The sequence below is a fragment of the Malus domestica genome, chromosome 17 (genome assembly GCF_042453785.1).
Source record: "Malus domestica chromosome 17, GDT2T_hap1".
NCBI classification, from domain to species: domain Eukaryota; kingdom Viridiplantae; phylum Streptophyta; class Magnoliopsida; order Rosales; family Rosaceae; genus Malus; species Malus domestica.
The window spans coordinates 10,209,680-10,229,543 of NC_091677.1; positions in this window are offsets into that span (position 1 = coordinate 10,209,680).

The window sequence follows — 19,864 nt, forward strand, 5'->3', positions numbered from 1 at the left end:
AAGTCTAATTCTATTCTTACTATGCCTCCCAATCAAAACAAAAATAAAAAATTGTCTTCGAGTTTCAACTCCCTTGTCTTATATAGTTGAGGCCACTTGGAAACCCCCATTAACATTATGATTGGGTTAATTTAGCTTTTCACCTATTTACATTTCCATCGGCTTCAGACAATCTCAAAACATATTTTAAACATAAAATTTAAATTTAAAGGTTTATGTGGTACTTTGATTTTTATATTTTCTTCACTCAATATGTTAAATTTAAAATATTATTTATTACGTCATTTACTTTTCATAATCATAATAAGTATTTATAAAACAAAAAATAATTAAAAAAAATGATTTAAAAAAACATTTATTAATCACTAAAAAGAATTTGAAGTTGCTATCAAATTTAACAGCAACGACCTTTGTTGTCGATCCGCATCATATCACATAGGAATTGACACTTTGGTTAGAAATAACTAATGCAGTCTTTTTTTTACTGTTATTGCTAATTTTGACTTTAGACCCTTCCTTTGAAGATGCTCTTATTAATCCAAGTTTGGCTGGTGGTAATTATGTCCCATGCGTAGAATCAAGTATAGGGTTAAACAAATCGCCATAAAAAACTTTGCAACGGTAGTTGCCTATGCTCGTATTTGATGCCAATTATTAAACCAATACATATGTGATTGTAAATCATATAAATGCACAAAAACACAACGTGGTTTACCTAAAGTTGGTGCATCCCCACTTGTGTTGTTTATGGACTTCACAATAATAACGTAGATTCCATGTACATATATATAGAGTTAGAGAGAGTAAGAGTATATCTAGGGTTACAGAGGGTGAGAGCCATTCTGTATAAAAAGCATGTTAGACCCTCCTCTTTTTGCTTCATAAATAAAGTTAAGCCACTAATTGCAATTGATACTAAGCTAACATTTACATTCAAGTTGCCATTAATAATTATAATAACTATTATGAGCAATGGTGTACAATAGGTTTGAGAGATTTTTCAGTGTGCTCAGAAAAAGGAGAGGAACACATGTCATTATAAGGAGTTTTTTTTTAAGTGTCCCTTCAATTATACGCATGTGGTGTTCTGCCTCGTGTTTCAAGCACACTGAAAAATCTTTCCTATCTATGGTAGAACAATGCTCATATTTATTATAATTAATAATGGCAACTTGAATGTAAATGTCAGATTAGTATCAATTAATGGCGTGTGAACGCACAATTATAAATTTGTCTAAAACCCTATAGGAATCAACTTACCCATTTCAAATAAAAAAAAGAACGAACTTATCATATAAGTTTAGATCAGTGACATGAATTTTTTGAAAAATATGGCATACTTAGGTTGCTTGTGCTCATTCATTGAGTACACTACCCTATTGCACAAAAAGCTCTTCCTAGCAACAATGGTCCTAAAAGTTTAGATCTCTCCGTGTGACTGTTGTTCATAATCTACCATTATATGCCCACTATAATATAGCTAAGGTGGTAGTTGAGCATGATTTGAGTAACCCCCAATGCAGTTTAAATTAATAAGCCAAAGAGAGATGAGAGATGAGAGATTGGAGGCAGTGGGCATCTCTTCTTTTGTTCAACCACTCAATTTTAACAAGCTAAAGGCAATGCAGATGCTAACAAATGCTAGTCTTACAATTTCTTCCTTTTGGGTCGGGGTGGGGTTGTTCTCATTGCATTAGTGCAAGAATCTAATGAGAGTGATTTTGCCCTCAAAGAATGCCTTAGCAAATAAAGCAAATATAAAAGTTATGAGAGAGAGAGAGAGAGAGAGAGAGAGAGAGAGAGAGAGAGAGAATTGATGATATCTTTTGTTACAAGTATAAAGTATAGAAATACACATGGGTTGGTAGTTAAGTGTTGGCATCACAAAAGGGGAGAGATGTGACATAGGAAGAGAATCTGCTGCCTTGGGTCGGTGTCTATATAGACTATATAAAAATATCCCATGTGGGTTTGCGTCACAAATTGCTTGTACTTAAAATGATAGGAACCTCTTTTTCTTGGGTTAGAAAATGATACCTATAAATTAAAAAGTGTAAGAGTGGTGCGGGCATACACAAGCATGTGGGTAGATCTTAACCATTCATGCCATGAATTGCTCTAAACGGGCGTCAAGATTAGTCATGGCTATTAAAGCGAGTAAGTCTTACAATACATCAACAATAATATGTCCACTTCCAAGTGTGTTTGTGTGACGGACTCTCACCATTTACATAAATGTGATGCAAACAGTTATGGTGTTTGGTGTTCTTTTTCTTTGTATATGAATGTTCGTTTGGGGTGAAGTCACTTTACATATCAATTGGGTACATAGAATTTTTTTTTTAGATATCTAGACGAAAATGAAAATAGTTATATTCAATCCTGTTATAAACTTCTTATTTAAGATTAGATTTGATTCTAGTTATTCTTCCATATTAGGACTTGTATTCCTTGGAGGAGAATGATTTCTTCTCTATCTTATTACTATAAATAAAGGCACTGCGTAGGAGGAATAACACATCCCCTACACAGCCCTATAAACACATCTCTCTATATTTTCTCTATGCCGTCAACCCCCTTTCCCTGTCAGTTAAATATAGGCCACAACACGTTATCAACACGCTCCTACTGTTGCGCTTAGGAATATGATGTGGAAGTTTTCTGCATCAAACCAGTTCACCAATATCATCACACAATCAGGTTATTTCAAAACAACGGTTTTTATCTCGATATTTTTGTAGCCTTGACAGCATGAACATTCACCATAATGTCCATCCTATATATGTTCATTCATTAAATTATTTAATTAAATATGCATTGAATCAATTGAAAAAAAAATCGAATTTTTTTAGGGTTCTTTGAACCCATGAACCGAGCCTACACCGAAGCTAGAAGCTTTACGCATTTGGAACCTAGACCCATGACATCGTTTCGACGTCGTCCACCTGCCAAACTCTGACGCCCTTCAAGGCGTCTCATGCATGGCCTGCAGCCATGCCTTTCCATTCTCGATGACCTGTAGTCGTCGCCGACTTTGAATTTGGCCGAGATTCGTATGAATCTCTATGGATTCAAAAACCCCAAAATCGAATTCGAGGGTTTTGTTGGCTTATGGACGTCAAGATTTCCCTTTTTTCTCCATCACACCATTAAATTCCATGTTAAACTTTTGACTCGCACCTAGTTCTTTTGGCCTGAACACTGCCGCTTGAAGCTGCAGCGCTGGTCTTCGTCCCCAATGACCACACCCAACAAAGTTAGGGTGTTCTTTTGGCTGAAACCCAAGTCCAATTGGGCTGGCCTTCTAGGCCTGCAATGGAAATTTGTTTAGAGGGCTCGCTTGATATGGCCCAAGTCTACGACTCGACCTAAAACGCGACACCAGCTCGTAGGGCTATGGTGTCCCTGTGCCCATGATGCACATGATCCTAGCCCCCTTCCTAGTGCATCTGTGCCTTTCCATTCTCGATGACCTGTAGTCGTCGCCGACTTTGAATTTGGCCGAGATTCGTATGAATCTCTATGGATTCAAAAACCCCAAAATCAAATTTGAGGGTTTTTGGGCTTATGGATGTCGAGATTTCCCTTTTTTCTCCATCACACCATTACATTCCATGTTAAACCCTTGACTCGCACCTAGTTCTTTTGGCCTGAACACTGCCGCCTGAAGCTGCAGCGCTGGTCTTCGTCCCCAATGACCACACCCAACAAAGTTAGGGTGTTCTTTTAGCTGAAACCCAAGTCCAATTGGGCTGGCCTTCTAGGCCTGCAATGAAAATTTGTTTAGAGGGCTCGCTTGATACGGCCCAAGTCTACGACTCGACCTAAAACGCGACACCAGCTCGTAGGGCTATGGTGTCCCTGTGCCCATGATGCACATGATCCTAGCCCCCTTCCTAGTGCATCTGTGTTCCGCATACACGCCATCCCAACCCGCAACTAGTGCATCAGTGCACTTGCACCGCGCTGCATCTGATCAACGCCCATATGGGCCTTTGTTTTTTTATTGGGTTCTTGCAAATTGTTTGCTGGTACTAGGCACGCAGCCTAAATTCTGTTTGGGGCTTGATCAACCCGTGTCTATCTAAACTCAGTTTTTGGGCCTAGACCAAAGTACAAATTTGATTAACCCACACGTGGGCTTTGGCCCTTTATTTTGGGCCCCAAATTTAATTGCCTAATTATTTTTTAGGTCCTATGGGCTTTATAATTTTTCACCCACACTTTAAATTTGGCCTGAAGTCTAAATAATTAATTCAATTATAATTCTAGACCTGAAGTTCTATTTGCATATTTTCTTGTTGCATATTTTTGTATATATATTTGTGTTTTTCTGCAGGAACATATGAACGTAAAGTTCATAATTATTTCGAAACCTGAAGTTTCTAGAAACATGCCTTGTTTGAAAACCTGAAGTTTTCTTTAAAAACATCACCCATGAAAATGCAAAGCTTTTCCATGTAAATTTAAACCAATACATGTCTATTAGAAGCTGAATGTTGTACTCCTATGTGAATGTATTGATTTTTTCTCCATTACACTAACTACATCTTGTCCATTTATTTTGTGATAAGAACATGTCGAATTTGAACGAACTCGACTTCACAGTTTTGGAGGTATCTGGAAGAAACTACCTTAAGGGGGTCCAAGATGTGAAGCTCCACCTCATTGCAAAGAATTTGCGTCCTGCCATTAAAATAAGACGCACAACCCAGTTGGCGAAGCTGAGAAAGCCATTGCCATGATCTTCATCCAAAGACACATTCATGATACACTGTAAATCGAGTACTTTGCTGAGAATGATCTATGAGCACTCTGGGTTGCTTTGGCTGATTGTTTTGATTACCAAAAAGACATCTTCTTGCCTGAAGCAAGACATGACTGACAACATTTGCACTTCTAAGACTTTAAGTCTGTGAATGAATATAACTCTGAAGTTTGTCGAATCTGATTACTTTTCAAGTTCTGTAATGAAACCTTAACAGAAGAGAATCTTTTGGAGAAGACCTATTCAACCTTCTCTGCTACTAATACTGTTCTACAACAACAATATAAGGCTCAAAAGTTAACTACGTTTTCAGATTTGATCTTTGTTTTACTTCTCGCTGAAAAGCAAAATCATCTAGTGATGAAAAATCATCAAGTTCGACCTACTAGGGCGATTGATGTGCCTGAAGCACATTATAACACAAACCAACGCCCAAAACACCAACACAGGCATGGTAGGGGCGGCCAAAAACCACCCCATCAAGGTCAATAGAGCCAATGCCTATCTAAGGGGGGAAACCGAGCCTAGAAGCATCCTAACCTTTCTCCCAAGGCCCCAAACTTCAAGAATAAGGGAAAATCACCTGAAACCATGGATGCGGACATGTGTTACTATTGTGGTTGAAATGACCATTGGTCCCGTGTTTGCCGTGCTTCCCAGAAGGTTGTAGCTGAATATCATTTTCGTCATAAGAAGTTTGAATCAAAATCTGTGTAAATGGATGAACCAGAATGTACCAAGATTGTGGTTTCTGACTTTCAGGAGGATACCACCGCTATGGAAGATTAGAATCTTAGACATGAACTATTTCCAGATAAATTTTAGAATAATGGGGCCGAATTTCACATAGTGGCCAAATTCCCCCTTTGTTTTTTGGTTTAATTTTGAACAATTTCCTTTATGTTTGGATTATTTGTTGGTGATTTGTGTTTGGATATTAAGTTTTTATTAATTACCATCCTTGAGTACTTAAATTACTTTGAACGGATATCTATTTTTAGAACTTTTATGCATGTGACAAATTCAAATTAATTTTTATTTCTAGGTATGACTAGTGGGAAAGTTAATTGTCTAGCAAATAGTGCAACCACGCACACCATTTTGCATGAGCGCATCTATTTCATTAACTTCATACCTCAGAATGCACCTCTGACAACCCTCTCCGGCCCATCCAACTTGATTGAAGGATACGGTAAGGCACGTACAATGTTATCCAATGGTATAATCTTGACCATTGATAGAGTTTCAAGGATATTAGAAATAATAATTACTACGTTGAAACCTATGTAGAAAATGGAGTTGAATTTTTGTGCATCACTTCCTACAAATATGGCCAGAACCATATTCTAGAGAAGATTGAGCGTATCCCGAGTGGTCTGTATATGACTATACGCCCTATAGAAAGCCACTATGTGGCCAGCCCTACCTCTAGGATCGCTTACCAAATTACACTTTGGCATGATCTTTGGGACACCCTGGACGAACAACGATGCACTGGATCCTCAAATCATCACACGGGTATCCACTAACCCGAAGTTTAGGTTCGATTCAAGGAATCGCATGTCAAACCTGCTCCATGGGAAAGCTTATTATTAAGCCTTTTTATAACAAGATTCGTTTGAATCCTCATATTTTTCTACAAAAGGATTCATGGGGACATTTATGGACCGATTTACCCTCCATGCTGACCATTTAGATATTTTATGGTTTTAGTTGATGCTTTCACAAGTTGGTTACACGTGTGCTTATTGTCCACAAGGAATGCTGCATTCTCCAAACTGTTGGCTCAGGTTATCAAGCTCAGGGTTCACCACTTTGATTATCCGATTAAATTTGTTTGATTGGATAAGCTGGAGAATTCATATTTAAAACTTTTGATGACTATTGCATGTTGGTTGAGGTTGAAGTTAAACATCCAGTACCCCATGTTCACACCCAGAACGGTCTGGGAGACACATTCATTAAGCACTTACAAATGATTGTTTGATCGTTGGTTATACATAACATGCTCTCTATTGCTGTTCAGAACCATGCAATATTACACGCAGCCATGTTGGTTTGCCTAAAGCTTGTTGCAACCCAACCATATAACGCTATTCAGTTGGTTACCTAATACGAACCAGACATATCGCATCTGCGCGGTTTTTGTTGTGCGATTTATGTGTTGATTTTGCCGCCCTTACGTATAAAAATTGGGCCTCGGCGAATGATGAGAATCTATGTCAGATATGATTATCCTTCAATCATTCGTTACTTAGAACCTTTGATATGTGATCTGTTTACTGCTCGTTTCACGGATTATCACTTCTATAAGATAGTTTTTCTGTCATTAGGGGGAGATAAGAGCGTCAACATTCCTAAAGAATGATGCGAATTATCTTGGACGACTCCCACTTTGTCTCATTTAGATCCCCACACCGCTTAGTCTAAAACTAAATGGCAACACATATTAGATCTTCAGTGCATAGCTCAGAGCATGGCAAATGCTTTCACCGATCTAACATGAGCGACAAGATCACATATTCCAACTGCAAATGTGCTTGCAAAGATGGATGTACCAAATGTATCATATATTTCCCTTCTTGAGGCCCAGGAAGCCATTTTGGTCGATCCACGTACATTGGCAGCTAGCCAATCATCTGCCCCTACACATAAGCGTGGCAGACCACTTGGTTTAAAGGATTCACACCCCCAGAAGAAGAAACCCATAGCACAGTCCCCTGAAGAGCCTACCATGAATCTGGATGTCGCTTACTCATTTTATCCAACTCATGAGGAAATTCTAGATTACGGAAGCATCCTTGAAGAGATGAATCCACATTCCTAGAATCGTGATATTTCAATCCATTATACTAGCTTGGATGATGTTTGGTGTAGAAATGAGATAATCGTCCACGATGCATTAGCATATGCAGTAGCGACTGAGATCATATTAAGCGATGACATTGAACCTTGTTCCTTTGATGAATGTCAACATAGAACTGATAGGTCAAATTGGAAACAAGAAATCCAAGTCAAACTCGATTTGCTTGTGAAACGTAAGGTATTTGGACTTGTAGCTCCTACTCCTCCACATGTGAAGCCCGTTGGTTACCAGTGGGTTTTTGTTCGGAAGCATAATGAGAAGAACGAAATTGTGCATTACAAAGCTCGTCTTATTGCGCAAGGCTTCTCACAACGCCCCAGGATTGACTATGACAAAAATTATTCACTCGTTATGGATGTGATTACTTTTCATTACCTTATTAGTTTGACAGTTTCCAAAAAACTGAGTATGCAATTAATGGACGTAGTAACTGCGTATCTCTATGAGGATGTTGATACGAAAATTTATATGAAAGTTCCCGAAGGACTTACATTGATTGGATCAAATATTTCCAAACCCTGGAACAAGCTTTTAATTCGGCTCAGGCGTTCACTCTACAGTTTGAAGTAATCCAGAAAAATGTGGTATAACCGTTTGAGTGAGTATTTGACTAGTCAAGGATATGTGAACAATGAACTATGCTTTTATGTGTTTATTAAGAAGTCACATTCTGGTTTTGTGATAGTTGTAGTTTATGTTGATGACATAAATCTCATCGGAACTCTTGAAGAGCTCGTGAGAACTATCGCGCACCTGAAGTCAGAATTTGAGATGAAAGATCTAGGAAAGACTCGATATTGTCTCGGTCTCGAGATAGAACACTGTTCAGATGGAATCTTAGTACATCAATCGAACTAGACCCATAAGGTGTTGAGCCGCTTTAACGAGAATAAAGCGAAGCCTTCAAGTACTCCTATGGTCATTCGATTGATAGATGCAAAACGAGATCCCTTCCGTCCGAAAAAAGATGATGAAGAGATTTTAGAGCCTGAAATTCCTTATCTAAGTGCGATAGGCGCTTTATGTACTTAGCTCAATGCACTAGACCCGACATCTCATTCGCTATTAATCTTTTGGCAAGATACAGTAAATGCACCAACACGCAGACACTGGATTGGTGTTAAAGACATATTCCGTTACCTTAAAGGTACTACGGATCTGGGCTTGTTCTATCCCTACGGATCCTCTAATGATGCCGCATGCCCTTATCTTGAGTCGATTCTCGCCTTGTTGGTTATACCGACGCATGATACTTATTTGATCCGCATAAGGTGTGTTCTCAAACGAGTTATGTCTTTACCATTGGAGGCACTGTAATCTCTTAGAGGTCAACTAAACAGACCTTAGTTGCCACATCGTCTAACCATGCTGAAATTCTCGCCTTACACGAAGAAACTCGAGAATGCTTTTGGTTGAAAGCAGTTCTGGGCCATATTTGAAGCTCCTGCAATCTTTACCCCGTCGTTGACATCCCGACGACGATCTATGAAGACAACATAACATACATTGAACAACTCAAGAAGGGTTACATCAAAGGAGACAACACCAAGCACATTGTGCCAAAGTTCTTCTTCTTAAATCAATAACAAGAGCATTAGAAGATTGAAGTCACGCAAATCCGTTCACACGATAATATGGCCGACCTCTTCACCAAATCACTACCAAAGGCGACGTTTCAGAAGCTTGTTCAGGGAATTGATGTGCGTAAACTTTTTGAGTTGTAACATTGCTAGTTCTCTTTGGAATTGTGTCAAACTCAAGGGGAGTATCTTGAAGTATACTTATTTAATCTTAATGTACTCTTTTTCCCTATGATTAAGAGCATTTTTCCCACTGGGTTTTTGCTACCTAACGAGGTTTTGACCCGACACCCACCTTGGGTTGATCATATCCATGATGACGTCCCGTAGACATTTCATTTGACTTTGCATTACTCATGCATTTTTCCTTAAACTATGGATTTTGTCCCTACTTGAGTTTTTACCATTGCCTTAGGGTTTTTTTTTTTGTTTTTTTGTTTTTTTGTTTTTTGTTAGACTTACTTCCTTATGCAAGTTACTACTTTATTTGAGAATAGCATGTTCCCAGATCAATGCCGACGAGTCAACTTCCTTAACTCTACATGATGCTGAATCTACTTGAGTATTTACACACTCAAGGGGGAGTGTTATAAACTTCTAATTTAAGTGTATTTGTGTAAATCCTAGATTTGATTTGATTCTAGTTATTCTTCCCTATTATAACTTGTATTTCTTGAAGGAGAATGATTTCTTCTCTCTTATACTATAAATAAAGGCACTGTGTAGGGGGAATAACACATCCTTTACACAACCCTACAAACACATATCTTTCTCTCTCTCTCTCTCTCTCTCTCTCTCTATATATATATATATATATATTCTCTGTGCCGCCGGCCCCCTCTCCCTATCAATTAAATATAGGCCACAACAAATCCATCATTTTTTTAACATAAGGGGGTAGATCACCCCAAAACTAACTCAATAAATTATTACAAACAGTTTGAGTCCTAGACTTCACTTATATCATTAAACAAATGAGTTTCAATCCATTCAGGAGAATCCTAAAAATAATGGTATCCAAGATTTACTTTATAACTCCAATTGACAAAACTGTGCGCTACAACGTTTTTCTCCCGGGATAGAAGTGAAACCAACTAGCAACCCATCGTTTAAAAAAAAAGGGGGCATATTACAATTTTATAAACATATAGTTTTTGGTGAGCACCACAACGTTATTAATTACTACGATAGTTATATATGTTCATTTAAAATTCATGGTTGGTTGGCATACGGATAATCAAAACTAAGAAGGTAATTGACTAGATTTTGATATCAACAATTTCAATTAGTAGATTGATTATCATTGGAATGAATTTGTTGATGGCCGAAGTTGAATCAACGGAACAGTGTGATGAATCGACCTTTGCAAGTGTGATTCGGTTAGTTGGTGGAGATATGCTAGGTGATAGGACACCTCCTTCGGCAACCCTTGGCCCAAATAAAGCTGGGAGGCAAGATAAGTTCACCAACATGACTCCTTTGACGACTATAACAAGGCTTAGTGAAGACATCTTCTTTGGCAACCGTCTTCGATTGAAGACTAATGATAAATTTTATAATAAAAATTTGAAAAAAAAAAAAGATTACTTTGATTTACCAAGTTCCTAACCGAGAAGTTCTTCTTCACTTGGGAAGTGAGGAAGAACATTATTTGTACCATAATGAATGATCCTCAAAGTTACGAGAAATTTTTTAGTGTGATCGGTACAAAGGGTGGTACATCACGTATCACTAAACAAATTGTTAGTTATGTGTGCTAAAAATTTAATAACTTAAAAAATAAAATTTTCCACAATTCCTATTAAAACACGTAGTGTACCACTTGTGTTCCCGTCACCACTAAATTTTTTTCCAAAGTTACCGACTATAAGCCACCTGTAAAGCACCATAAACCTACCAAACGTCACCAATAATTAGCAGTCATATTGAAACACACGAACTAACCCCGAATAAGTGGAAGCACACGACACATGGCAATCACTTATTGACTATATATCCTTATAGTCAATAGAAAAATGAGTGCATTTTTTCTCATCACCATTTAGTGTGGTGTATGCTCATCATCCTATTTATCATCGTTAGATGATTTTGAATTTTGAGATTTATATTTATCCACTACACGAATCTCAAAATTCAAATTCATCTAACAATAATTAATAAAGTGGTAAATATACATCACATTAAATTATGATGAGTAAAAATACTCTCTAGAAAAATTCCTCCAACTAGCATCTCCACGTACTCAGTATCGTATTGAAGTATCGCCAATAATTAATTACTCATACCGGAGCACACGAACCAACCCCAAACGAGCAGAGACTCACGATACGTGGCAATCACTTAGTGACTCTATATCCTCATAGCCAATATAAAATTTCCTCCGACTAGCATCCACTTACTGACCGAAGCATACCTACGCATGTCAACTTCATCATGTCGTTCGTTGTCAACAGAAACAATAGTACATGGCACAAATTGGCTACTAACTTCTTAATCGTACACCTCTACTCTTGTGGATAATTACGGGTTATGTTTAATTAGCCTCATGTTTTGTCCTGGAGGTACTTGTTCGTCACTGGCTTACCTTAATTGGCCTCTCCCTATACTCACAAGTTGGTTAATAGGCATATATATACGTAACTAATTTATTATTTAAGGCAAGTACTAATACGAAACTAGTTAGAATGTAGTGAGATTGTATGCCGTAATCTCTCTTGTTTACTTTTCTTAAGGTTTTTTTATCCAAAATTATTATTGAAATTGGTATAACCCTTCATTTTTGTCTTTGACAATGAAAATCAATAGAAGTGGTTCATGAGTTTTTCGACCATAAATCAATTTGATCATTTTGTAAAAATTAACGATGATATTGACAGATTTTTCAAGAAATAATCAAAATGATTTATGATTTAACTGTCAAACATCAAAGTGATGAGTTATGTTAATATTAGTGATCCATTTTGAATTAAAAAAAAACCACTTTCTTAATCAGTAATATATGTGCTAGCATTTGGAACCACTTTCTTAATCAGCAATATATGTTAAACTAGTACGAGTTGTAGGTAAAGCTCTAAGTTCAAAGAAGGGGGATTGTATAATCCGAAAAAATTGTACAATTACGATGAAACATCATGGAGACCAAGATATGGTCCCCTCCACGCCCACAGCTCAAACATTCCTCAAGTTACACAGATCTCCAACACCAGTCCGGTCAAAACAAAAACTTCTCAAACCCCCAAACTCATTTTTATTTGAATCAATTTATAACTTGTTCTCAATGTCTTGTAGTTGGGAACTAAGGTTTTCATATACATGAAACTACTGCTTTATTTTGCAGCTACCAACGCACAAATGGGCGACAAGTGGCAACATCTTCGTTGCCCTAGATAATTTATATGCCGATTGGTTGATCAATTTTTACTTGTTTCCCATGAGGAGTGCTTTCGCTTTAATCTTCACATATATTAGAGGTTCAAGGAAAATTGGTTTTGGGGGGTGGGGTGCGGGTTGGGAGTGGGAAGAAGAATTTCAGTGGTCCACAATCAACATCAAAATATACAGAAATATTTACATACATGTACTGAATAAATAAATAAATTTTCATTAAAGAAAGCTGAGACTCCATCATAAAATTAATTAGTAATATTGAAAGTAGATTAACTACTTACAAGCACATATAAGGTCTCTCATCTCATTATTGTGAGCAGGAAATTATTTCTTTTGAGATGAATGCATGTCTTTCTCATGGATATCAAAAGCTAATGAAAGAAGGGAATGTCTCAATTATCCCGTGCAAATAAATTACCAAATTAAAAAACAAACGAATGCTCCTTATCAAGGGAAACAAAAGTTAATAAGTCCCCAAAACAGATGGTTTAGTTATGCACTATGTTTGTACCATACTTGACCAATTCCGAAACTACTGAGCACCAGTCAACGTTATACCATCAAGGACCCAAAAGAGTTTCCCTCCAACCAGAAGGCCAATCACAGCGCGACACGTGTCGACATCAGAAGCCAATCATAGCGCGACATGTGTCAACATCAGAAGCCAATCACAACACGACACGTGTCAATGTCAGAATGAAACTAGAAACTCTCTTCTATAAATAGAGATCATTCTCTCACAATATTTCCGAATGTCATTTGTACTAAATCATTCACTAGTACTCACTAAAGGAGAGCTTGAACCTATGTACTTGTGTAAACCCTTCACAATTAATGAGAACTCCTTTACTCCATGGACGTAGCCAATCTGGGTGAACCACGTACATCTTGTGCTTGCTTCCCTATCCCTATCCATTTACATACTTATCCATACTAGTGACCGGAGCAATCTAGCGAAGGTCACAAACTTAACACTTTTTGTTGTATCAAAGTCCTCACTGATTTTGTGCATCAATATTTGGCGCCGTCTGTGGGAACGACATTTATTCCCACTCTCTTCAGCTTTACCAAGCAGGTTTCTACCATTCATACACTCTCTTTTGACTAGGCATCCCTCTCCAACATGGGGAGCGAAGGAAGCCAGAACACACAGAATGACACCCATCTTGCACTTAGTGCGAAACAACGAAAGAAGGAAGGAAATAGGGTTGCTCTTCAAGCTAAAGTCGATGAGCTAGAAGCTCAGAACAATAAGATAGCATTGAAGAATGAGGTCCTTCAGGAGCAGTATGAGAAGCTCTTTGAGACGCTCCACGAAACTAGGCGTACTCAAACACGCGAGCTCGTTGCCCTTGTGGACATCAACCATCATCTGGGTGCCCCCCAACACAGAGGGTCACCTCATTTCGACATAGGTATCCCTGATGAGGAGTGAGCTAATCATCAAAACATTGATCAACGTGAGACTTCTCTCAACCCGGATGCTTCGACCCGAAGTAGAAGAAGTGGAGGAAGACACCTCCTTGCAGAAGGGTTGGAAGGATCGAAAACCGTTAATCGTGACTGCCGAGACTTCCTAAAGCAATGTCGAGAGAATCCCTTCCATATATGCTCAAAGATCAATGACCCAAGGGTTTCTGAAATACTCGGTCCCTTTTGACGACCCAAGCCAGCTGTCAATCTAGGGAAAGAACGACAGGTCCCAGAGGAACATGAAGGTAAGGGGGACTCTGAGGTATTCCGACAGACTCGCCCTAGAAGTCAATACGGCGAGTCCAAGAAAAAATCACACGCCCTTACTCAAACTTTCCTACTTCCAAGAGGCGATGGAGACTTACGAAAGAAAATTCCAGTGGTACATGACTCCACTCAGGACCCCCTTGTCCTACAGCTCTTTGAGGAAGTAAACAAGTTGAAGGCCGAACGTCAGGCCGAGATACCTGACTGGAACCAACCCAGGCCTGGCCCTCTCACAAGAAGGATCCTCAACACCCCTTTCAAGCGAAGACATAACAAAAGCTTGGTTTACAACTCTATATTGGAATGGAGGACCCAATTGAACACTTTAACCTATTTGAGTCCACCATGGCATATCAGATGCACACCGACGAAAAACGATGTCTTTTCTTCCCCTCTACCCTCTCTGGCGGAGCTCTAAACTGGTATTACCGTCTTCCACCTGAGACAATAGACTCATTTGAGGAATTGAGGAAACTGTTTGTCTATTAACACATCTTCCAAACCGATCACTTACATTCTGCAGATGACTTGTACACTATTTGCCAAAAGCCGGACGAGTCACTACGAGAGTATGCCGGTCGCTTCAGCCATGAGTATTCTTGCTGCACTGAGGCAGATGAGAAGACCGCCCTCAAGGCCTTCACGGTAGGCCTACGTGATTGTTTCTTCAAGTACATGATCAATGACAACACTTAGAAGACTTACTCTGAAGTGATGGCATAGGCTTACAACCACGTCTTCACCGAAGTAAGGATATACCAAGGGAACCCCCATATGGTTAACCCCTATCAACAAATGGGAAGTGGAAGTCAAGTTTTACCAAGTGAGGAGATATTGGCCATTCAGACACCCATTGCATCATCTCCTGCCTCATTTAGCTACTCGCTAAGTCACTAAATGTATCTGTCTCTTGGTAAGAGGAAGGATTTTTACTCTCAGCAAGCCCATTACAACAAGAAGGATAAAAGTTTGTATCAAGACAACCATGGGTGAACGTATCGTCAACTATTATGACTATAGGGCCAAGCTTCACTATTTCAAAGTGGACGACTAGGTACTGAAGGAAATGCTATTATAAGAAGGCATACACATTAAAATGTTTTGACTCTCAACCGCTTGAGATCTTTTGTCACACAAGCCATTCGGTAAATATTTAAAGAAGAGGGAATTCAGACAACTTCTTCTGAGTCTTTTGCGTTCCTAGCACTGGAACCCTTGGTCCACGCTAACCTACCCTTATACTCCAACTCAGAACTTCAACATGCGTACTTTGACACAAACTATGTGATATTAAGTGTTACAACTAACATGGTTCACATATCAAAAGCATGGATCCCTTCATGCATAGCAAAACATTCATAATCATCACTTATATCAATCAACATAAACATTATACATTCCAACACATTCATACATAAACATCATACATTCCAACACATTCATACATAAACATCATACATTCCAGCACATCCATACATAACCCAATTGTGCTTCGAAAGGGTTAAACATACTTTGTTTCTTCGATACTTGCTACAATGTGCCTCGACACCTTGCCCTTATTCTCACCAACTAGGTGATATAATGTACAACCCGTACTCTAATATCATTTGGCAACTTGCCACTCATGCCACCAACCAGGTGAAGAAGGAACTCATCTTCATGCTACCAACCAGGTGATGAAATGTACAACCCGTACTCTAATATCATTTGGCAACTTGCCAATCATGCCACCAACCAGGTGAAGAAGGAACTCATCTTCGTGCCACCAACCAGGTGATGAAATGTACAACCCGTACTCTCTTTCATGCCACCAACCAGGTGATGAAATGTACAACCCGTACTCTAATATTATTTGGCAACTTGCCAATCATGCCACCAACCAGGTGAAGAAGGAACTCATCTTCGTGCCACCAACCAGGTGATAAAATGTACAACCCGTACTCTCCTTCATGCCACCAACCAGGTGATGAAATGTACAACCCGTACTCTAATATCATTTGGCAACTTGCCACTCATGCCACCAACCAGGTGAAGAAGGAACTCATCTTCATGCCACCAACCAGGTGATGAAATGTACAACCCGTACTCTCCTTTATGTATGCCACCAACCAGGTGATGAAATGTACAACCTGTACTCTCCTTCATGCCACCAACCAGGTGATGAAATGTACAACCCGTACTCTAATATCATTTGGCAACTTGCCATTCATGCCACTAACTAGGTGAAGAAGGAACTCATCCTCGTGCCACCAACCAGGTGATGAAATGTGATGAAGGAACCCACATTCTTACCACCAACTAAGTGATGAAAGCAACTCACCATTCATTCCACCTACCAGAAGACAAGTGGTATAACTTGTACATGTGAACTCCTAGCATTCATAAGTAATCAAAAACCCTCAAGCTTGACAACTCAACTAGGGGAGCATTTATGCCCAACAAGAGTTATAGTCACCAACAAAGTCTTATTGCAAGCCAACAACAACTTCAGTGCATGGCATACGAAGATCAAGCTATTCAGCCTTCTTACATCTGCTTCAGACATTTCCCTTTTGTAACAATTCAAACACTATAACTCGTAGAAAGCTTCACACTCTTGATCAAGACAATGTGAAGCAAAACTAATTTATGGTGCCAACAAGAACTTCATCAAAGAAGTTCAACCATAATTCTCAAAAGCTTCACATACTCTTGATTAAGACATTGTGAAGCAAAACCAATTTATGGTGCCAACAAGAGCTTTATCAATAGAGGGCAACCACAATTCTTAAAAGCTTCACACACTCTTGATCAAGACAGTGTGAAGCAAAACCAATTTATGTTGCCAACAAAAGCTTCATCAAAGGAGTTTAACCACAATTCTCAAAAGCTTCACACACTCTTGATCAAGACAGTGTGAAGCAAAACCAATTTATGGTGCCAACAAAAGCTTCATCAATGGAGGGCAACCACAATTCTCAAAAGCTGCAAACACTTTTGATCAAGACAGTGTGAAGCAAAACCAATTTATGGTGCCAACAAAAGCTTCATCAATGGAGGGCAACTACAATTCTCAAACTTTTGAGGCAAATTCAAGAATGTTTGAAGCAAATTCAATTTATATGGTTCATCCAAACCTTCAACTACTACAAGGTGTGGCTTGCATCACAATCTCTTGCTCAATAGTGTGGAAGCAAAATTTGTATATGTTGTCTCTCCCACATTTTCAAATTTCTAGTTTTGCCAAAAAAAAAAGGGGGAAATTCAACAAAGCTTCATCAATGGAGGACAACTACAAATTCTCAAAAGCTTCACATTATCTTGATCAAGATAGTGTGAAGCAAAATCAATTCGTGGTACCCAACAAAGCTTCACCATAAAAGCTTCAACAACAAAAGCTTCATCAATGAAGGACAACTACCAATTCTCAAAAGCTTCACACTATCTTGATCAAGATAGTGTGAAGCAAAATCAATTCGTTGTACCCAACAAAGCTTCTCTACAAAAGCTTCACCAACAAAAGCTTCATCATTGGATGACAACTACAAATTCTCAAAAGCTTCACACTATCTTGATCAAGATAGTGTGAAGCAAAATCAATTCATGGTACCCAACAAAAGCTTCAACTCTAAAACTTCACCTACAAAGCTTCAACTCCAAAACTTCACCTACAAAAGCTTCACCCACAATAGCTTCACCTACAAAAACTTCACCCATAAAAGCTTCACCCACTACAATAGCTTCACCAACAAAAGCTTCACCCACCACAAAAGCTTCACCTACAAAAGCTTCACCCACAATAGCTTCACCCATAAAAGCTTCACCAACAAAAGCTTCACCCACCACAAAAGCTTCACCCACCACAAAAGCTTCACTTACAAAAGCTTCACCCATAAAAGTTTCACCAACAAAAGCTTCACCCACAAAAGCTTCCCCCACCACAAAAGCTTCACCCACAAAAGCTTCCCCACCAACAAAAGCTTCACCCACAAAAGCTTCACCAACAAAAGCTTCACCTACAAAGCTTCAACACAAAAGCTTCACACTATTTTGATCAAGATAGTGTAAAGCAAAATCAATTCATGGTACCCAACAAAGCTTCAACCTCAAAGCTTCACCTACAAAGCTTCACCTATAAAGCTTAAAATATATATATTTTCGGAAATTCAAAAATTCGAAAATTCAAAAATTTGAAAATTAAAAAAAAATCAAAAAAAAAAATTGCCTAGGCCTCATCTTCTTTGGGCCTAACAACTTTCATAACCAATATATATGAAGAAGGAGTTTTGGGCTACCACTTAGAAAGGAAATGCCTCATTCGTCAACTCCCTCGACCGGAGACTTGGGGGACTTCTACCATATGCTACTGCACCTTGATACTCAGAAGTCTCATGTCCACTCAATGACTTGGATCTTTCAAGTTTCCAAAAGAGAAGTTTTCCTCACTCGGGAAATTAAGGGAGCACTACCTCAACCTACATGCTTCACTCACAATACTTCAACATACAAGTTTCAACAAAAGGAAAAATTCAAAGAACTTAGTGAAGAAGACCTTGGTGTATTTAACACAATACGTTGAAATGAAACAAAACTTGTTTATTGATATCTCTGATAAGTTACAAATATGTACATATACATGAATCAAAATAAACAAACAAGATGGAGTCTTCACAAAAGTTGCTCAGGAGAAGTCTCAGCAGTCGGCAGAGCCCCAGAAAGAGAATGCACCAGAGGGTGATTATTCGGAGCCTCAATACTAGGCAAAACCCCAGAAGGAGGAGGCACCGAACGTTGATCATTTGGAGCTTCATTACGCGGTACAACCCCAAAAGACGAAGGCAATAAATGCTTTTGGAACAAACCCATAAACCTCTGATGATCAAGTAAAATCTGACCATCAGATTCCTGCAGCTGGTCGAGCTTTCTCTTCATGTTTGTAGCATAGTCATGTGCGAGCCTGTGCAACTGTTTATTCTCATGCTTGGGCTTTCTGATCTCCTGTTTGAGATTTATCACTTCAGCCGTCAATGATTCAACTTGGCGAGTTCGAGCAAATAGGCGTTGGGCCATATTAAACACAGAACCTGCACACTGAACACTGAGAGCCAGAGAATCCTTAACAGCCAACTCATCAGACCGTTTGGAAAGTAGTCTGTTATCTTTGGGAGTGAGAAGGTTCCTGGCCACCACCACAGCGGTCATATCATTCTTTATCACAGAGTCTTTAACGGTAAGAGGACTAGTAGGGGATAAGAAGGATGGGCACCATATGTTGTCTTAAGAAGGCATGGATGCCTCTTCACCAAAGTTCAAGTCAAAACGACGGTCAGATAGGCCAGACATTCTCAGAAATGATGAAGGAGAAATGAGGTGCAATAAATCTCTGAAGTAAGGGAAAAATTCCTACAAGCAATAACTCTCTTAATGTACTTTTTGTACACAATTGGTGCCCTTATAAAAGAAAGGGCAACATGATCGTTGGTTCAAAAATTGAAGAGGCACCACTCTCCGGATTCTGAAGAGGCACCACTTTCCACACGCAAC